Consider the following 21380-nt stretch of genomic DNA (forward strand, 5'->3'; position numbering starts at 1 on the left):
GACTTGGATGAAGGGATAGATGGGGAACTCATCAAATTTGCAGACGACACCAAGCTGGCAGGAATAGCCAACACTCCAGAAGACAGGCTTCAGATACAGAAGGATCTGGACAGACTTGAACACTGGGCACTAACTACCAAAATGAAATTCAATGGTGAAAAAAGCAAGGTTCTACATTTAGGCAAGAAAAACCAAATGCACAAGTACAGCATAGGTGGCACCATGCTCAATAGTAGTAACTGTGAGAGGGACCTCGGAGTCCTAGTAGACAATCACTTAAATATGAGCCAGCAGTGTGCTGCAGCTGCCAAAAAGGCCAACACAGTGCTAGGCTGCATTAACAGAGGGATAGAATCAAGATCACGTGAAGGATTAATACCACTCTTCAATGCCTTGGTAAGGCCACACTTGGAATACTGCATCCAGTTTTGGTCACCACGATGCAAAAAAGATGTTGAGACTCTAGAAAGAGTACAGAGAAGAGCAACAAAGATGATTAGGGGACTGGAGGCTAAAACATATAATGAACGGTTGCTAGAATTGGGTATGTCTAGTTTAACGAAGAGAAGGACAAGGGGGGACATGATAGCAGTATTCCAATATCTCAGGGGCTGCCATAAAGAAGAGGGAATTAAGCTATTTTCCAAAGCACCTGAAGGCAGGACAAGAATCAACGGGTGGAAACTAATCAAGGAGAGAAGCAACCTAGAACTAAGGAGAAACTTCCTGACAGTGAGAACAATTAATCAGTGGAACAGCTTGCCTCCAGAAGCAGTAAATGCTCCAACACTGGAAGTTTTTAAGAAGAGACTGGACAGCCACTTGTCCAAAATGGTGTCGGGTTTCCTGCCCGAGCAGGGGGTTGGACTAGATGACCTCCAAGGTCCCTTCCAACTTTACTAATATGAATATGAATATATTTGGGATCCTGCGGTCAGGAGCTTGGACCTGTTAGGCACCTTGTGCTCCTGCCCTGTGCCGAAATCACCGAGGATCATCTTTTGTAAGGATTTGGGGGTTCTACCAAAATAAACTTCCAATGAAGTTTTTTGTGCTTTATATAACAAATGTTTTAGATTTCTCTCTCTCCCTCTCTCATTATCTATCTCACCTATTAATCATCTATATCAGACATGTCAAACACACTGCCCAGGGGCCGGATGCGGCCCGCAAAGTGGTTTCATGTGGCCCACGAAGCCATCCTGGAAACAGTGAGGGAGCCCGCTGTCTTGGCCCCAGCCGGCTGGGAGCCAATGTACAATTTTGTGGTGGCCATCTTGGTACTTGCCCCAGTGGACCATGCCTTGGCACTTGCCCCCGTCCCACCCCCTTCTGCCAGAGACCCTCAGATCTGTCCCATTCCTGCCCAGACCCCCACAGGCACCCTTGACGCGACTGGTGTAGAATTGGGCACGCCCACCCAGTAGGCCACACCCACTCTGGCCACACCCACCCAGCCCCCCCCCAGCAACTGCAATGCTGATGCGGCCCTCAGTGAAATTGAATTTGACACCCAATCTATATTGAATCTGTCCAGTAACCTTTTCTGCTGTACCTTGGGGAAAAAATGCCATGGACTTACCTGGCTACAGGAGGGCAGCATTCCCTGTTTTGCCCTCCTCGGTGCCCTATTAGAAATGAAATTTTAGCTTCTGCAATTATCTTTTGTATTCCCAGCAGCCTCTTCTGTGGCTGCTTTGAGCTTCCATCAAAGGAAGGAAATGAAAGAATAAAAATAAGCTACTTCAGGGCTTCTTTGCTAAACGTTACAGCACACGCTGGCCACAAGAGGGCAGACTTTGCTGCTTTGACTAAACTCAGTTTTATACGTGTTTGCTTATTATGTATATTCCTTTATCAAAGGTGTACTCTGAGTGCCCCTAGGAGTCAGCAACCTGCAGCTCTGGAGCCGCATATGGCTCTTTGAGCCTTCCCCTGCGGCTCCCAGCCTCCTCTGCCATTTGCAGACAGAGAGAGAGGCACTTGCGCTTCCCCCCTCCTCTCTCTCTCTCTCTCTCTCTCTCTCTCTCTCTCTCTCTCTCTGTGTGTGTGTGTGTGTGTGTGTAAAAAAGAGAGTGGACTCACAGTGTTCTCCGACGAGCTACAAAGCTTACTGGATGGCACTCCTCCTTTTGCTGCGTCTCTGCAGGAAGCAGGAAGGGCAGGAGAGAGCTAGCTAGCCCAGCTATGCTGACTCAGGAATTCTGAGAGTAGAAGTCCATGAGTCATAAAAGATGTTTTCGGTTGTAAATGGGTCCAAGTGGCTCTTCGAGTGTTTTGGGTTACCTACTCCTAGGGCCTAAGAAAAAAGCACTGAGTTGTATGAATCATAACAAATCACCAGAATTCTTGATCGGTTTAATTTCCTGCTTTTACCAGCTGGTCTTGGGGTGAAGAGAATCAAATCCTGCCACAAGACCTCCCAGTTGCTATTGGCACAGCCTTCTCAAAACAACACAACTCCATATTTTGAGCTGGAGCACAGGCTTGAACCAGAGGAGCCGGTCAAATTTCCCCCGAACCCTGAATTAACCACAAAACAACGGCTAAAAGGAGAATAGTTTCTCCTTTCTGTTATGTTTTTCCTTCTAAACAGTAGAAGAAAATACAGTGAGCAATTGCTTTGGGAGATCAACAATAACAATAGAGTTGGAAGGTCTTGTAGTCCAGCAGGAAAGCCTATAGTACCACTTCAGACAAATGGTTGTCAAGTCTCTTCTTAAAAACCTGAGGCCCTACTCTTTCCTTGCCCAAAAGAGGGCAAAAAAGTCAGGCTTTCCCAAGATATGAAAGACTATGGTGTTATTTTAGGGGCAAAGTCATCAGAACGCAGCCTTAGGCAGGAATAGCAGCCACACAAGGAAATCAACCTTACCTGCCAACTTCCAGTCACACATGCGCAGTAGTCCTCCACTGTCTTACACACCGACCTCCCCGGGATGGCCAACTTCCTGTCCGTTTCTGTGGCCGTCCTTCCACTTCCATTCAGAACGACCTTCTCGGCATGGCCGACTTCCTGTCCCTAAGCAGGCGGCTGGATGCCGGTACGAGAGACTAGGAGGCTGGGTCTCTTTGTGCCCTTTCCACTTCAGAGGGAGAAAAACAAGAGGCCAAATTGGGAACATAGAGATACAGTTCATATGTTGGAAACATAAATTTCAGGGATTCTTTCTCAGGCTTAGTTGCCCCATTTGCATTTGTAAAAGGGCCCCTGGGCCCCGTTTTACAGCCGGAGAGGGCAAGACAGGTTCAGGGAACAGAACAGTCGGGATTTTGAGGTTATTCTTTTGCATCTGTATTATTAGAAGCCTTGATATTGATAATTATAGAGCAGGGCTTTTCAACCCGTGGTATGTGTACCACTTGTGGTACTTTGCCACATGGCCTGTAGACCGTGATTGCAAGTCAAGTGTAGCAGGGAAGGGGAATGAGCCTATCATGGCTTATTAATATTAATAAGGTTTTAATAATAAAGAATAATCATCATCTTAAAACGCCATTAAAGAGGTTTATTTATTTTTGTGGCTGCAGTATCTGATTTGACAGAGTTTTCTGTCCCTTGGCTATAGGATGGAGGCCATTAAAAAAAGCCTACCATGGACTCCAAGCTAAAGCTATGAGACGGGAAAGTGTGCCCTCTTCTGGTCAAAAACGGGTATTGTGGCCACCAAAAGAAATAAACCTTTTAAATGGCATTTTAAATTCTCTATCTTTATTAACAGTATTAACACCTTATTAATAGGGCCAGGGGAGGCCCGTTTGCTGCAACGCAGGCGCGGAAGAAGAAATCTGCTTCAAAAGCCTTAAATCTAGTTAAGGAGGACTATGATGCCCTATTAATATTAATAAGGTTTTAATAATAAAGAATAACCTTAAAATGCCATTGAAAAGGTTTTTTTTAATTTTTATTTTTAACCAACAAAACAGAACAAAGCAAAATATAACACACATACACATACAAGATATACTCCTTTTTTTTACAGCAATTACGTAACGGTAATCTAATATTTACATTTCCCCCTTATTCTTCTTTAGAATATTTGTCCTTATAGCCCCATTATTTCTTATTTACATTTTTCTTCCTACATGTTCTACTTCTTACTAAGAATAATTCATATTATTATACATTATTATAGACATATTTTCACTTTTGACCTTTATTTATTCTCCTCTATTGAAAAGTTTTTTAATGGCTCCTCTACCTGCTTCAATCACAGGATGGCACTGTTTTTTGACCCTTAATACCATTCAATAACTTCAATAGATCAATAATAATAATCTTAAAATCATATTAAAAGGATTTATTTCCTTTTGTGACTGCTATTCCTTCTTTAACCGTAGGACTCAATTCTTCCCAGAGGGCTTGACCGCTTTAGTCTCAATAAATAACTTCCCCTCTCCCAGGAAACAGGCGATGGGAGCATAAGGGGGGCTCCTGTGGACTTTCCTCACTGTTTTTAAATATCCCTAGGCTACACCCAACCTAAGCAAAGCAGCTACCAACAGAATAAGAGACGTGGAGTTCCAGCTAGAACTTAACAGAATCTCTCTCTGCAGCAAGAAAATGGATTAAATGGGGTGTGTGGGGACCAGCACGGTATCTGAAAGACCTGAGCTTTCCTAAGAGAGGAATCCTACCTCCTGCTATTTCCCACCAAAACTGCAATATTTAGAGGAGCGGGGGTAATCGCAACCTCCCACCGTGTTTCCCACTGCCTCTTGCGGTTTTTACTGGGCTCCCAACCTTCCTCCAGTTCCATCCCTGTCTTTTTAAAAGGAAAAGCCTTAATCTCACTGAAGCTGGCAAAAAAGGGGGGGGAAAATCCTCAAGAACAACTTATCTGTTTCCCCCCCCCCCCCTTCCTTCTTAACAGCCACAGAAAGGGGGGGGTCACCCATTTGGCAGAGGGAGCGTGACCTCCTTTCTCCACTGCCTTTTCCAAAAAGGCTGAAGCTTTCATCCGGCAGGCGTCCCCACCCTTCCTCCTGGCCGCTACATCAGTCGATGCAGCTGTGACTGGGGGAAGTTAGCAAAATTGCAAGCCGGACTCTGCAAAGACCCGGGTCTCCTGCTTCCCCCAGAGAGACCTGCTTTACCTTTCTCTTACCTCTGGGCGGTGGGTGGGCTGTTTACGGCAACCTGGAGAGGAAAGGAAGAAATCTCCTACCCTTCCTAACCCTGACTTGTTTTGGACAAAGGTCTACAAAGTTAGATGGACGGCGAACAAAATAATAAAAGCCATTCATTAGTTGCGACTTCTCACGTCTCATCCCTTTTATCCATCCTTTAAATGATAAACCTAGAAGGGAACGATAGGTTATACACATTTTCAAAATAAACTGCATTTATTTTTATATTGATCGTTTCTTAATAAAAATGCACACAATTTCAAATAGAGATGTGATATTGCGCCTATATTAATACAGAGTGATCTCTAAGAAATATAGTTTAGAAACATCAAACCTAAATACAAACCTACATACGTACGATCTCCTTAAAGAAATAGCAGGGCAGGACAAGGGAAATAAGCCTTTTGAATGGGGTTTTCAAGGCTTACCTCGTTGATCGGACGTGGAGTCCGCCCTGCCCAGAAGGTCCCCGAAAAAAAGGAAGTGGAAGGACGATTAAGAAGGACGGACCGGAAGTCGGCCATATTGGGAAGGTCGCAATTCAACGACCCTGGAGGACGGCGAATTTGCGCGGACAGGAAGTCGGACATGCTGAGGAGGTCTACCCGAAAGGAAGTAGGGGGAAAGATTAAGAACGAAGCGACGGAAGTCGGACATGATGGAAAGGTCCTTTTACCGCAGCACCTGGGGGACGGCCGATACCGACGGACAGGAAGCCCGCCGTCCAGAGAGGGCCTCTCGCAGATTACTCGTCAAGAACCAGCCGGCGGACACGCGCAGAAGGTCGAGGGAAGCGGCCCGTCCCTTTCGGAGGAGCATAGAGTGGCGACCCTTTGGCTGACGCTCTGCGCTTTGGGGCTTAGCTTCTCGGTGTCCCGATCCTGGGCAAGTGGCCTACGACGGCCTCCCTGGTAAGGCTATGGGACGGGAAACACTGCCCTCCTGTGGTCAAAAACGGGTACTGCTGCCGCCCAAAGAAATAAATACTTTTGAATAGCATTTGAAGCTTACTCTTCTCTATTTTTATTCTTAACGCCTTATGATTAATATTAACGTGGCGACGCGGGGGGGCCCGGTCGGTGCCACACGGGCGCAGAAGAAATCCTGGTTCCAATCTTAAACCGAGTTAAGGCCTATTGTGGCTTATTCATATTAAGAAGGTTTTAATAATCAAGAATAATCATCTTAAAGAGGTTTATTTATTTTTCTGGCCGCAGTATCTGATTTGACCAGTTTTCCGTCCCTTAGCAGGGCTGGCTCAGGAATTCTGGGAGTTGAAGTCCACCAGTCATCAAAGAGCCAAGGTTGCCTTACCCCTGCCTTAGCTATAGGATGGAGGCCATTAAAAAGGCCTAGGATGGACTCCAAGCCAAAGCTCTGGGACAGAAAACTGTGCCCTCCTGGGGTCAAAAATGGGTGTTGCGGCCACCCAAAGAAATAAACCTTTTTAATGGCATTTTAAAATGACCGTATTCTCTATCTTTATTAACGGTATTAACACCTTAGTAATAGACGAAGGCCTACCAAGTTAGATGGACGGCGAACAAATTAATAAATGCCATTAGTTGCAACTTCTCACGTCTCACCCCTTTTATCCATCCTTTAAATGATAAACCTATAAGGGAAAGATAGGTTATATACTTTTTCAAAATAAACTACATTTATTTTTATATTGATCGTTTCGTAATAAAAATACACAATATTTCAAATAGATATTTGATATTGCGCTTATATTAATACATAGGTATCTCTAAGAAATATAGTTTAGAAACACCAAGCCCAAATACAAACCTACATACTTACGATCTCCTTAAAGAAAAAGAAGGGCAGGACAAACAAAACTATTCTTGAATAAAAACATCTGGGTTTGCTTGAAGGGGGCGAGCGGGGTGCACTTTTAGGATCAACCTCTTAAGGTGTAACACAGGGAAGCGCGATACGACTGGATCATGGAGAAAGCTAGGGAGTTCCAGAAAAACATCTACTTCTGCTTCATTGACTATGCTAAAGCCTTTCATTGTGTGGATCACAACAAATTGTGGCAATTTCTTAAAGAGATGGGAATGCCAGACCATCTTATTTGTCTCTTGAGAAACCTATATGCGGCTCAAGAAGCAACAGTGAGAACTGGACACGGAACCACGGATGGGTTCAAAAGTGGAAAAGGAGTCCGGCAAGGCTGTATACTGTCGCCCTGCCTATTTAACTTATATGCAGAGCACATCATGAGAAAGGCAGGGCTAGATGAAACAAAAGTTGGAATTAAGATTGCCGGGAGAAATATCAACAACCTAAGATATGCAGATGATACCACTCTAAGGGCAGAAAGTGAAGAGGGACTAAGGAGCCTCTTGATGCGGGTGAAGAAGGAGAGTGCAAACGTTGGCTTGAAACTCAACATTAAGAAAACCAAAATCATGGCATCCGGCCCACTCAATTCCTGGCAAATAGATGGGGAAGAAATGGAGGTGGTGACAGATTTTATTTTTCTGGGCTCCAAGATCACTTCAGATGGGGACTGCAGCCAAGAAATTAAAAGACGCTTGCTCCTGGGAAGGAAAGCTATGGCAAATCTAGACAGCGTACTAAAAAGCAGAGACATCACCCTGCCCAGAAAAGTGCGTATAGTCCAGGCCATGGTCTGCCCAGTTGCAATGTATGGCCGTGAAAGTTGGACCATAAGAAAGGCTGAGCGCCAAAGAATTGAGGCCTTCGAACTATGGTGTTGGAGAAGACTCTTGCGAGTCCCTTGGACTGCAAAGCGTTCAAACCGGTCAGTCCTAGAAGAGATCAACCCCGACTGCTCTTTAGAAGGCCATATCCTGAAGTTGAAACTCAAATACTTTGGCCACCTAATGAGAAGGAAGGACTCACTGGAGAAGCGCCTAATGCTGGGAAAGATTGAGGGCAATAGAAGAAGGGGACGACAGAGAATGAGGTGGTTGGATGGAGTCACTGAAGCAGTAGGTGTGAACTTAAATGGACTCCAGAAGAAGGGTAGAGGACAGGAAGACCTGGAGGAACATGGTCCACGCGGTCGCGATGGGTCAGACACGACTTCGCAATTAACAACAACAACAAAAGAAATAAACCTTTTTAATGGCATTTTAAAATGACGGTATTCTCTATCTTTATTAACGGTATTAACACCTTATTAATAGGGCCCGTTGGAGGAAAATTCCACGTAGGGTCTCCTGCTTCAGCAGGCGGCTGGACTAGAAGACCTCCGAGGTCCCTTCCAGCTGTATCTGACAGACTTTTCCTCCAATGGGTTTTTCCCCATGTATTTTACCATGGAAACATCATAGGCACCTAGAAAAGGTCAGTGCCCTCTTACCCATACGCAACACTCTCGAGTTTTGTTGGCGATGTCCATTTTACTCTAGGAGTTCATGGCTGACGTAACCCTAACGCTAAGTGGAATTTTCCTCCAATGGATTTTTCCGATGTATTTTACCAGGAACATGAAAGAGGGCCAGCCTAGAAAAAGTCAGTGCCCTCCTAACCATACCCAAGCACTCTAGTTATGTTTGCGATGTCCATTTGCTCTAAGAGTTCACGTGACGTAACCCTAACCCTAAGTGAATTTTTCCTCCAATGGAATTTCCCCTGTTTTACCAACATACATGGGCAGCTAGACGGTCAGTCACTCCTAACCTACCCAAGCAACTCCAGAGTTTGTTGGCGATGTCCATTTTGCTCTATGAGTTCATGGTGCCCTAACCCTACCCGTAGGTGGAATTTTTCCTCCAATGGGATTTTCCCATGTATTTTACCAGGAAACTTTAAAAAGTGTAGTCTTGAAAGGTCAGTGCCCTCCTAACCATACCTAAGCACCCTGAATTTGTTGCGATGTCCATTTTGCTTTATGAGTTCAAGGTGACCTAACCCTAACCCTAAGTGGAATTTTCCTCCAATGGGATTTTCCCATGTATTTTACCAGGAAACATACATAGGGCAGCCTAGACAAGTCAGTGCCCTCCTAACCATACCCAAGCACTCCGAGTTTGTTGGCGATGTCCATTTTGCTCTAGGAGTTCACGGTGACGTAACCCTAACCCTAACTGCAATTTTCCTCCAATGGGATTTCCCCCTGTATTTTACCAGGAAACATACATAGGGCAGCCTAGAAAAGTCAGTGCACTCCTAACCATACCCAAGCACTCCGAGTTCATTGGCAATGTCCATTTTGCTATAGGAGTTCATGGTGACATAACCCTAACCCTAAGTTGAATTTTCCTCCAATGGGATTTTCCCATGTATTTTACCAGGAAACATACATAGGGCAGCCTAGAAAAGTCAGTGCCCTCCTAACCATACGCAAGCACTCCAAGATTGTTGGCGATGTCCATTTTGCTCTAGGAGTTCACGGTGACGTAACCCTAACCCTAAGTGGAATTTTCCTCCAATGGGATTTTCCCATGTATTTTACCAGGAAACATACATAGGGCAGACTAGAAAAGTAAGTGCCCCTCCTAACCATACCAAAGGCCTCTGACTTTGTTGGCGTGTCCATTTTGCTCTATGAGTTCATGGTGACCTAACCCTAACCCTAAGTGGAATTTTCCTCCAATGGGATTTCCCCATGTATTTTACCAGGAAACATAGATAGGGCAGCCTAGAAAAGTCAGTGCCCTCCTAACCAACCCAAGCACTCCGAGTTTGTTGGCGTGTCCATTTTGGCTATAGGAGTTCACGGTGACGTAACCCTAACCCTAGGGAATTTTCCTCCAATGGATTTTTCCCATGTATTTTAAACCAGGAAACATACATAGGGGCACCTAGAAAAGTTCAGTGCCCTCCTAACCATACCCAAGCACTCCTAGTTTGTTGGCGATTTCCATTCTGCTCTAGGAGTTCACGGTGACGTAACCCTAACCCTAAGTGGAATTTTCCTCCAATGGGATTTTCCCATGTATTTTACCAGGAAACATAGATAAGGTAGCCTAGAAAAGTCAGTGCCCTCCTAACAATACCCAAGCACTCCGAGTTTGTTGGCGATTTTTGTTTCTTCTGCCATCAAAGTGCTTCATAAAACACTAACGCTGTAATCTACAAACCACATTAACGCAATTGAAATCGCTCTTAAAATTACACCAGAGGATTGCTCAGAAATCAAAAGCTCGGCCAAAGAGATGCGTTCTTACCTTGTCCCTAACTACCCGGAAAGCGGGGCCCGTGAGGATCACCCAAAGATGCTGTCGCACGGCCTGCCTGGTGTGCCAGAAAAGGCCCTTTCCGGTAGACTGCCAAGCTCTGCTAATGGGAAGGCCCTTGGAGAGGTCCCTCCCGCTATTTCCCACCAAAACTGCAATATTGAGAGGAGTGGTGGCGATCGCAACTTCCCACTCTGTTTCCTGCTTCCTCTTGGGGTTTTTACTGGGCTCCCAACCTTACTCCATTTCCATCCGTGTCTCTTTAAAAGGAAAAGCCTTAACCTCACTGAAAGTGGCAAAAAGGGGGGGGGAATCCTCAAGGACAACTTACCTGTTTCCCCCCAGTTCCTTCTTAACAGCCACAGCAAGGGGTGGGGGGTCACCCATACTGCGGAGGCTCTAGGCTGGAAATCCAGGGAGCGTGACCTCCTTTCTCCACTGCCTTTTCCAAAAAGGCTGAAGCTTTCATCCGGCAGGCGTCCCCACCCTTCCTCCTGGCCGCTACATCAGTCCATGCAGCTGTGACTGGGGGACGTTAGCAAAATTGCAAGCCGGACTCTGCAAAGACCCGGGTCTCCTGCTGCCCCCAGAGAGACCTGCTTTTCCTTTCTCTTACCTCTGGGCGGTGGGTGGGCTGTTTACGGCAACCTGGAGAGGAAAGGAAGAAATCTCCTACCCTTCCTAACCCTGACTTGTTTTGGACGAAGGTCTACAGAGTTAGATGGACGGCGAACAAAATAATAAAAGCCATTAGTTGCAACTTCTCACGTCTCATCCCTTTTATCCATCCTTTAGGTTATAAACCTAGAAGGGAACGATAGGTTATACACATTTTCAAAATAAACTGCATTTATTTTTACATTGATCGTTTCTTAATAAAAATGCACACAATTTCAAATAGAGATTTGATCTTGAGCCTATATTAATACAGAGGGATCTCTAAGAAATATAGTTTAGAAACATCAAACCTAAATACAAACCTACATACGTACGATCTCCTTAAAGACATAGCAGGGCAGGACAAACAAAACTATTCTTGAATAAAAACACCTGGATTTGCTTGAAGGGGGCGAGCGGGGTGCACTTTTAGGAGCAACCTCTGAAGGTGTAACACAGGGAAGCGCGATACGACTGGTTCTTCTACATCCGGGACTCGGGCGCTGGGAAAACACCATTCAACGGCTGCCTTGCTTGGCAGCCTTCGAGGAGACCCCCGAGACGGGTCGGAACCCCCTTCCCGACCCGGACGCCAAAAGCCTGGAGCGTGTCCAGCCGGCCCCGCCTCTAAAAAGGAGCTAAAAAGAAGTCGCGGCTGAGCTCGCGTAAACGACCCCGAAGTGTGTTATTAAAACAAGCTAACTTCGTCTCTACGTTCCCAATTTAGCCCCTATAGCTGAAAGGGAAAGAGCGCAAAGAGACCAGGTCTCGCAACCTCCGGCGCCGCCGCCGCCACCGGTTCTCGGTCGCATTTTTACAGACACCGGCGGCGAAAGGCCAGGAACGGCCAGGCGGACATCTTAGGGGAGAGGACGAAACGAGTGGCCGGGGAGGAGGCGGGGGAGGGGGAAGGTGGGGATCCCCCGCTAACTAGGTAACAGAGAAAGCCGGTATCTTTCTGGAATCAGGAAATGCGGGGATGGCTCGGCTCACCTGAGGCAGTAGCAGGCTTCCTTTTTTCCTTCCTGAGGCCTCGCCGGTAGACGTGCGCTCCGTCAACGTAGTGGAGAAAAGAGCACGGGACAAAGCAGGGAACGGACAGGAAGTTGGGGACGGCCTCGGCGGATGGACAGGAACTCGGCCGTACTGGGAACGGCGTGGTCGTCGTCGATGGTCATGCTACGGGACGGAAAAGTGTGCCCTCCTGTGGTCAAAAACGGGTACTGCGGTCGCCGAAAAAAATAAAGCTTTTAAATGGGATTTTAAGTCTATTTATTTTCCCCCCGTCTTTATTAGTAGCCTCTTATTAATATTAATAGGGCGACGGGAGGCCCTTTTGCCATTTTCAAAGGTTTATTTCTTTTGGTGGCTGCTATACCCGGCGTGGCCACGGGATGGCACTGTTTTCCCTCCCTTAGCGATAGCGGCATTGAGGCCGTGGAAAAGGCCTACGCTGGTAAATGCTATGGGACGGGTATTGCGGCCGCCAAGGGAAATAAGCCTTTTGAATGGGGTTTTCAAGGCTTACCTCGTTGATCGGACGTAGAGTCCGCCCTGCCCAGAAGGTCCCCGAAAAAAAGGAAGTGGAAGGACGATTAAGAAGGACGGACCGGAAGTCGGCCATATTGGGAAGGTCGCAATTCAACGACCCTGGAGGACGGCGAATTTGCGCGGACAGGAAGTCGGACATGCTGAGGAGGTCTACCCGAAAGGAAGTAGGGGGAAAGATTAAGAACGAAGGAACATGATGGAAAGGTCCTTTTACCGCAGCACCTGGGGGACGGCCGATACCGACGGACAGGAAGCCCGCCGTCCAGAGAGGGCCTCTCGCAGATTACTCGTCAAGAAGCAGCCGGCGGACATACGCAGAAGGCCGAGGGAAGCGGCCCGTCCCTTTCGGAGGAGCATAGAGTGGCGACCCTTTGGCAGACGCTCTGCGCTTTGGGGCTTAGCTTCTCGGTGTCCCGATCCTGGGCAAGTGGCCTACGACGGCCTCCCTGGTAACGCTATGGGACGGGAAACACTGCCCTCCTGTGGTCAAAAACGGGTACTGCTGCCGCCCAAAGAAATAAATACTTTTTAATAGCATTTGAAGCTTACTCTTCTCTATTTTTATTCTTAACGCCTTATGATTAATATTAACGTGGCGACGGGGGGGGGGCCCGGTCGGTGCCACACGGGCGCAGAAGAAATCCTGGTTCCAATCTTAAACCGAGTTAAGGCCTATTGTGGCTTATTCATATTAAGAAGGTTTTAATAATCAAGAATAATCATCTTAAAGAGGTTTATTTATTTTTCTGGCCGCAGTATCTGATTTGACCAGTTTTCCGTCCCTTAGCAGGGCTGTCTCAGGAATTCTGGGAGTTGAAGTCCACCAGTCATCAAAGAGCCAAGGTTGCCTTACCCCTGCCTTAGCTATAGGATGGAGGCCATTAAAAAGGCCTAGGATGGACTCCAAGCCAAAGCGATGGGACAGAAAACTGTGCCCTCCTGGGGTCAAAAATGGGTGTTGCGGCCACCCAAAGAAATAAACCTTTTTAATGGCATTTTAAAATGACCGTATTCTCTATCTTTATTAACGGTATTAACACCTTAGTAATAGACGAAGGCCTACAAAGTTAGATGGACGGCGACCAAATTAATAAATGCCATTAGTTGCAACTTCGCACGTCTCACCCCTTTTATCCATCCTTTAAATGATAAACCTATAAGGGACCGATAGGTTATATACTTTTTCAAAATAAACTACATTTATTTTTATATTGATCGTTTCGTAATAAAAATACACAATATTTCAAATAGATATTTGATATTGCGCTTATATTAATACATAGGTATCTCTAAGAAATATAGTTTAGAAACACCAAGCCCAAATACAAACCTACATACGTACGATCTCCTTAAAGAAAAAGAAGGGCAGGACAAACAAAACTATTCTTGAATAAAAACATCTGGGTTTGCTTGAAGGGGGCGAGCGGGGTGCACTTTTAGGAGCAACCTCTTAAGGTGTAACACAGGGAAGCGCGATACGACTGGATCATGGAGAAAGCTAGGGAGTTCCAGAAAAACATCTACTTCAGCTTCATTGACTATGCTAAAGCCTTTCATTGTGTGGATTGTGGCAAGTTCTTAAAGAGATGGGAATACCAGACCATCTTATTTGTCTCTTGAGAAACCTATATGCGGGTGAAGAAGCAACAGTGAGAACTGGACACGGAACCACTGATGGGTTCAAAATTGGAAAAGGAGTCCGGCAATGCTGTATACTGTCGCCCTGCCTATTTAACTTATATGCAGAGCACATCATGAGAAAGGCAGGGCTAGATGAATCAAAAGTTGGAATTAAGATTGCTGGGAGACATATCAACAACCTAAGATATGCAGATGATACCACTCTAAGGGCAGAAAGTGAAGAGGCACTAAGGAGCCTCTTGATGCGGGTGACGAAGGAGAGTGCAAACGTTGGCTTGAAACTCAACATTAAGAAAACCAAAATCATGGCATCCGGCCCACTCAATTCCTGGCGAATAGATGGGGAAGAAATGGAGGTGGTGACAGATTTTATTTTTCTGGGCTCCAAGATCACCTCAGATGGGGACTGCAGCCAAGAAATTAAAAGACGCTTGCTCCTGGGAAGGAAAGCTATGGCAAATCTAGACAGCGTACTAAAAATCAGAGACATCACCCTGCCAAGAAAAGTGCGTATAGTCCAGGCCATGGTCTGCCCAGTTGCAATGTATGGCCGTGAAAGTTGGACCATAAGAAAGGCTGAGCGCCAAAGAATTGTGGCCTTCGAACTATGGTGTTGGAGAAGACTCTTGTGAGTCCCTTGGACTGCAAGGCGTCCAAACCGGTCAGTCCTAGAAGAGATCAACCCTGACTGCTCTTTAGAAGGCCAGATCCTGAAGTTGAAACTCAAATACTTTGGCCACCTAATGAGAAGGAAGGACTCACTGGGAGAAGCGCCTAAAGCTGGGAAAGATTGAGGACAATAGAAGAAGGGGACGACAGAGAATGAGGTGGTTGGATGGAGTCACTGAAGAAGTAGGTGTGAACTTAAATAGACTCCAGAAGATGGTAGAGGACAGGAAGACCTGGAGGAACATTGTCCACGCGGTCGCGATGGGTCAGACACGACTTCGCAGTTAACAACAACAACAAAAGAAATAAACCTTTTTAATGGCATTTTAAAATGACGGTATTCTCTATCTTTATTAACGGTAGTAACACCTTATTAATAGGGCCCGTTGGAGGAAAATTCCACGTAGGGTCTCCTGCTTCAGCAGGCGGCTGGACTAGAAGACCTCCGAGGTCCCTTCCCGCTGTAGCTGTGACAGAATTTTCCTCAAATGGATATTCCCATGTAATTTTACCCCAGGAAACATACATAGGGCAAGCCTAGAAAAGTCAGTGCCCTCTAAACCATACCCAAGCAATCTGAGTTTGTTGGCGATGGTCCCTTTTTTGCTCTAGGATTCATGGTGACGTAACCCTAACCCTAACTGTGGAATTTTCCTCTCATGGGATTTTCCCACTTTTTTACTAGGAAACATAGAAAGGGCAGCCTAGAAAAGTCAGTGCCCTCCTAACCATACCCAAGCCCTCCTAGTTTGTTGGCGATGTCCAGTTTGCTCTAAGAGTTCACGGTGACGTAACCCTAACCCTAAGTGGAATTTTCCTCCAATAGGATTTTCCCATGTATTTTACCAGGAAACATACATAGGGCAGCCTAGAAAAGTCAGTGCCCTCCTAACCATACCCAAGCACTCCGAGTTTGTTGCGATGTCCATTTTGCTCTAGGAGTTCACGGTGACGTAACCCTAACCCTAAGTGGAATTTTCCTACAATGGGATTCTCCCATGTATTTTACCAGGAAACATAGAAAGGGCAGCCTAGAAAAGTCAGTGCCCTCCTAACCATACCCAAGCACTCCGAGTTTGTTGGCGATGTTCCATTTTGCTCTAGGAGTTTCACGGGTGACGTAACCCTAACCTACATTGAATTTTCCTCCAATGGGATTTTTCCCATGTATTTTTACTCAGGAAACATACTAGGGCATCCTAGAAAGGGTCATGCACTCCTAACCATACCCAAGCACTCCGAGTTTGTTGGCGATGTCCATTTTGCTCTAGGAGTTCAAGGTTACGTAACCCTAACCCTAAGTGTAATTTTCCTTCAATGGGTTTTTCCCATGTATTTAACCAAGAAACAATGATAAGGCAGCCTAGAAATGTCAGTGCCCTCCAACCATACCCAAGCACTCCGAGTTTGTTGGCGATGTCCATTTTGCTCTAGGAGTTCATGGTGACGTAACCCTAACCCTAAGTGGAATTTTCCTCCAATGGGATTTTCCCATGTGTTTTACCAGGAAACATAGATAAGGTAGCCTAGAAATGTCAGTGCCCTCCTAACAATACCCAAGCACTCCGAGTTTGTTGGCGATTTTTGTTTCTTCTGCCATCAAAGTGCTTCATAAAACGCTAACGCTGTAATTTACAAACCACATTAACGCAATTGAAATCGCTCTTAAAATTACACCAGAGGATTGCTCAGAAATCAAAAGCTCGGCCAAAGAGATGCGTTCTTACCTTGTCCCTAAATACCCGGAAAGCGGGGCCCGTGAGGATCACCCAAAGATGCTGTCGCACGGCCTGCCTGGTGTGCCAGAAAAGGCCCTTTCCGGTAGACTGCCAAGCTCTGCTAATGGGAAGGCCCTTGGAGAGGTCCCTCCCGCTATTTCCCACCAAAACTGCAATATTGAGAGGAGTGGTGGCGATCGCAACCTCCCACCCTGTTTCCCGCTTCCTCTTGGGGTTTTTACTGGGCTCCCCACCTTACTCCATTTCCATCCCTGTCTCTTTAAAAGGAAAAGCCTTAACCTCACTGAAAGTGGCAAAAAAAGGGGGGGGGAATCCTCAAGGACAACTTACCTGTTTTCCCCCAGTTCCTTCTTAACAGCCACAGCAAGGGGTGGGGGGTCACCCATCCGGCGGAGGCTCTAGGCTGGAAATCCAGGGAGCGTGACCTCCTTTCTCCACTGCCTTTTCCAAAAAGGCTGAAGCTTTCATCTGGCAGGCGTCCCCACCCTTCCTCCTGGCCGCTACATCAGTCGATGCAGTTGTGAATGGGGGAAGTTAGCAAAATTGCAAGCCGAACTCTGCAAAGACCCGGGTCTCCTGCTTCCCCCAGAGAGACCTGCTTTACCTTTCTCTTACCTCTGGGCGGTGGGTGGGCTGTTTACGGCAACCTGGAGAGGAAAGGAAGAAATCTCCTACCCTTCCTAACCCTGACTTGTTTTGGACAAAGGTCTACAAAGTTAGATGGACGGCGAACAAAATAATAAAAGCCATTCATTAGTTGCGACTTCTCACGTCTCATCCCTTTTATCCATCCTTTAAATGATAAACCTAGAAGGGAAGGATAGGTTATACACATTTTCAAAATAAACTGCATTTATTTTTACATTGATCGTTTCTTAATAAAAATGCACACAATTTCAAATAGAGATTTGATATTGAGCCTATATTAATACAGAGGGATCTCTAAGAAATATAGTTTAGAAACATCAAACCTAAATACACACCTACATACGTACGATCTCCTTAAAGAAATAGCAGGGCAGGACAAACAAAACTATTCTTGAATAAAAACACCTGGATTTGCTTGAAGGGGGCGAGCGGGGTGCACTTTTTGGAGGAGCAACCTCTTTAAGGTGTAACACAGGGAAGCGCGATACGACTGGTTCTTCTACATCCGGGACTCGGGCGCTGGGAAAACACCATTCAACGGCTGCCTTGCTTGGCAGCCTTCGAGGAGACCCCCGAGACGGGTCGGAACCCCCTTCCCGATCCGGACGCCAAAAGCATGGAGCGTGTCCCGCCGGCCCCGCCTCTAAAAAGGAGCTAAAAAGAAGCCGCCGCTGAGCTCGCGTAAACCACCCCGAAGTGTGTTGTTAAAACAAGCTAACTTCGTCTCTACGTTCCCAATTTAGCCCCTATAGCTGAAAGGGAAAGAGCGCAAAGAGACCAGGTCTCGCAACCTCCGGCGCCGCCGCCGCCACCGGTTCTCGGTCGCATTTTTACAGAAACCGGCGGCGAAAGGCCAGGAACGGCCAGGCGGACATCTTAGGGGAGAGGACCAAACGAGTGGCCGGGGAGGAGGCGGGGGAGGGGGAAGGTGGGGATCCCCCGCTAACTACGTAACAGAGAAAGCCGGTATCTTTCTGGAATCAGGAAATGCGGGGATGGCTCGGCTCACCTGAGGCAGTAGCAGGCTTCCTTTTTTCCTTCCCGAGGCCTCGCCGGTAGACGGGCGCTCCGTCAACGTAGTGCAGAAAAGAGCACGGGAAAAAGCAGGGAACGGACAGGAAGTTGGGGACGGCCTCGGCGGATGGACAGGAACTCGGCCGTACTGGGAACGTCGTCGTCGTCGTCGATGGTCATGCTACGGGACGGAAACGTGTGCCCTCCTGTGGTCAAAAACGGGTACTGCGGTCGCCGAAAAAAATAAAGCTTTTAAATGGGATTTTAAGGCTATTTATTTTCCCCCCGTCTTTATTAGTAGCCTCTTATTAATATTAATAGGGCGACGGGAGGCCCTTTTGCCATTTTCAAAGGTTTATTTCTTTTGGTGGCAGCTATACCCGGCTTGGCCACGGGAGGGCACTGTTTTCCCTCCCTTAGCGATAGCGGCATTGAGGCCGTGCAAAAGGCCTAAGGTGGCCTCGATGGTAAATGCTATGGGACGGGTATTGCGGCCGCCAAGGGAAATAAGCCTTTTGAATGGGGTTTTCAAGGCTTACCTCGTTGATCGGACGTGGAGTCCGCCCTGCCCAGAAGGTCCCCGAAAAAAAGGAAGGGGAAGGACGATTAAGAAGAACGGACCGGAAGTCGGCCATATTGGGAAGGTCGCAATTTAACGAACCTGGAGGACGGCGAATTTGCGCGGATAGGAAGTCGGACATGCTGAGGAGGTCTACCCGAAAGGAAGTAGGGGGAAAGATTAAGAACGAAGGAACGGAAGTCGGACATGATGGAAAGGTCCTTTTACCGCAGCACCTGGGGGACGGCCGATACCGACGGACAGGAAGCCCGCCGTCCAGAGAGGGCCTCTCGCAGATTACTCGTCAAGAACCAGCCGGCCGACATGCGCAGAAGGCCGAGGGAAGCGGCCCGTCCCTTTCGGAGGAGCATAGAGTGGCGACCCTTTGGCTGACGCTCTGCGCTTTGGGGCTTAGCTTCTCGGTGTCCCGATCCTGGGCAAGTGGCCTACGACGGCCTCCCTGGTAACGCTATGGGACGGGAAACACGGCCCTCCTGTGGTCAAAAACGGGTACTGCTGCCGCCCAAAGAAATAAATGCTTTTGAATAGCATTTGAAGCTTATTCTTCTCTATTTTTATTCTTAACGCCTTATTATTCATATTAACGTGGCGACGGGGGGCCCGGTCGGTGCGACACGGGCGCAGAAGAAATCCTGGTTCCAATCTTAAACCGAGTTAAGGCCTATCGTGGCTTATTCATATTAATAAGTTTTTAATAATCAAGAATAATCATCTTAAAGAGGTTTATTTATTTTTCTGGCCGCAGTATCTGATTTGACCAGTTTTCCGTCCCTTAGCAGGGCTGGCTCAGGAAGTCTGGGAGTTGAAGTCCACCAGTCATCAAAGAGCCAAGGTTGCCTTACCCCTGCCTTAGCTATAGGATGGAGGCCATTAAAAAGGCCTAGGATGGACTCCAATCCAAAGCTATGGGACAGAAAACTGTGCCCTCCTGGGGTCAAAAATGGGTGTTGCGGCCACCCAAAGAAATAAACCTTTTTAATGGCATTTTAAAATGACCGTATTCTCTATCTTTATTAACGGTATTAACACCTTATTAATATACGAAGGTCCACAAAGTTAGATGGACGGCGAACAAATTAATAAATGCCATTAGTTGCAACTTCTCACGTCTCATCCCTTTTATCCATCCTTTAAATGATAAACCTATAAGGGACCGATAGGTGATATACTTTTTCAAAATAAACTACATTTATTTTTAGATTGATCGTTTCGTAATAAAAATACACAATATTTCAAATAGATATTTGATATGGCGCTTATATTAATACATAGGTATCTCTAAGAAATATAGTTTAGAAACACCAAACCTAAATACAAACCTACATACGTACGAACTCCTTAAAGAAAAAGGGCAGGACAAACAAAACTATTCTTGAATAAAAACATCTGGGTTTGCTTGAAGGGGGTGAGCGGGGTGCACTTTTAGGAGCAACCTCTTAAGGTGTAACACAGGGAAGCGCGATACGACTGGATCATGGAGAAAGCTAGGGAGTTCCAGAAAAACATCTACTTCTGCTTCATTGACTATGCTAAAGCCTTTCATTGTGTGGATTGTGGCAAGTTCTTAAAGAGATGGGAATACCACACCATCTTATTTGTCTCTTGAGAAACCTATATGCGGGTGAAGAAGCAACAGTGAAAACTGGACACGGAACCACTGATGGGTTCAAAATTGGAAAAGGAGTCCGGCAAGGCTGTATACTGTCGCCCTGCCTATTTAACTTATATGCAGAGCACATCATGAGAAAGGCAGGGCTAGATGAATCAAAAGTTGGAATTAAGATTGCCGGGAGAAATATCAACACCCTAAGATATGCAGATGATACCACTCTAATGGCAGAAAGTGAAGAGGAACTAACGAGCCTCTTGATGCGGGTGAAGAAGGAGAGTGCAAAAGTTGGCTTGAAACTCAACATTAAGAAAACCAAAATCATGGCATCCGGCCCTCTCAATTCCTGGCAAAGAGATGGGGAAGAAATGGAGGTAGTGACAGATTTTATTTTTCTGGGCTCCAAGATCATCTCAGATGGGAACTGCAGCCAAGAAATTAAAAGACGCTTGCTCCTGGGGAGGAAAGCTATGGCAAATCTAGACAGCATACTAAAAAGCAGAGACATCACCCTGCCAACAAAAGTGCATATAGTCCCGGCCATGGTTTTCCCAGTTGCAAAGTATGGCTGTGAAAATTGGACCATAAGAAAGGCTGAGCACCAAAAAATTGAGGCCTTTGAACTATGGTGCTGGAGAAGACTCCTGCGAGTCCCTTGGACTGTAAGGCGTTCAAACCGTTCAGTCCTAGAAGAGATCAACCCCGACTGCTCTTTAGAAGGCCAGATCCTGAAGTTGAAACTCAAATACTTTGGCCACCTAATGAGAAGTAAGGACTCACTGGAAAAGGGCCTAATGCTGGGAAAGATTGAGGGCAATAGAAGAAGGGGACGAAAGAGAATGAGATGGCTGGATGGAGTCACTGAAGCAGTAGGTGTGAACTTAAATGGACTCCAGAAGATGGTAGAGGACAGGAAGACCTGGAGGAACATTGTCCATGGGGTCGCGATGTGTCGGACACGACTTCGCAATTAACAACAACAACAA

The 21380-nt window shown here is 46.5% G+C and overlaps 1 long non-coding RNA gene across 5 annotated transcripts; it reads right to left on the bottom strand.

The window, feature by feature from the left end:
• Nucleotides 1–2142: 2142 nt before the first annotated feature.
• LOC120298514 lies at nt 2143–11998 on the bottom strand. Of its 5 annotated transcripts, none has more exons than XR_005554103.1 (3): nt 11937–11998; nt 2876–3086; nt 2143–2299 (listed from the first exon to the last, which is right to left on the bottom strand). It is a non-coding gene; the product is annotated as an uncharacterized LOC120298514 (long non-coding RNA). The 5 variants fall into 5 exon arrangements; XR_005554104.1 differs by lacking the exon at nt 11937–11998 and adding an exon at nt 11337–11374; XR_005554102.1 differs by lacking the exon at nt 11937–11998 and adding an exon at nt 5559–5610.
• Between the last annotated feature and the right edge of the window lie 9382 nt (nt 11999–21380).

The sequence above is a fragment of the Crotalus tigris genome, unplaced genomic scaffold (genome assembly GCF_016545835.1).
Source record: "Crotalus tigris isolate CLP2741 ecotype Arizona unplaced genomic scaffold, ASM1654583v1 scf7180000023941.25348, whole genome shotgun sequence".
NCBI classification, from domain to species: domain Eukaryota; kingdom Metazoa; phylum Chordata; class Lepidosauria; order Squamata; family Viperidae; genus Crotalus; species Crotalus tigris.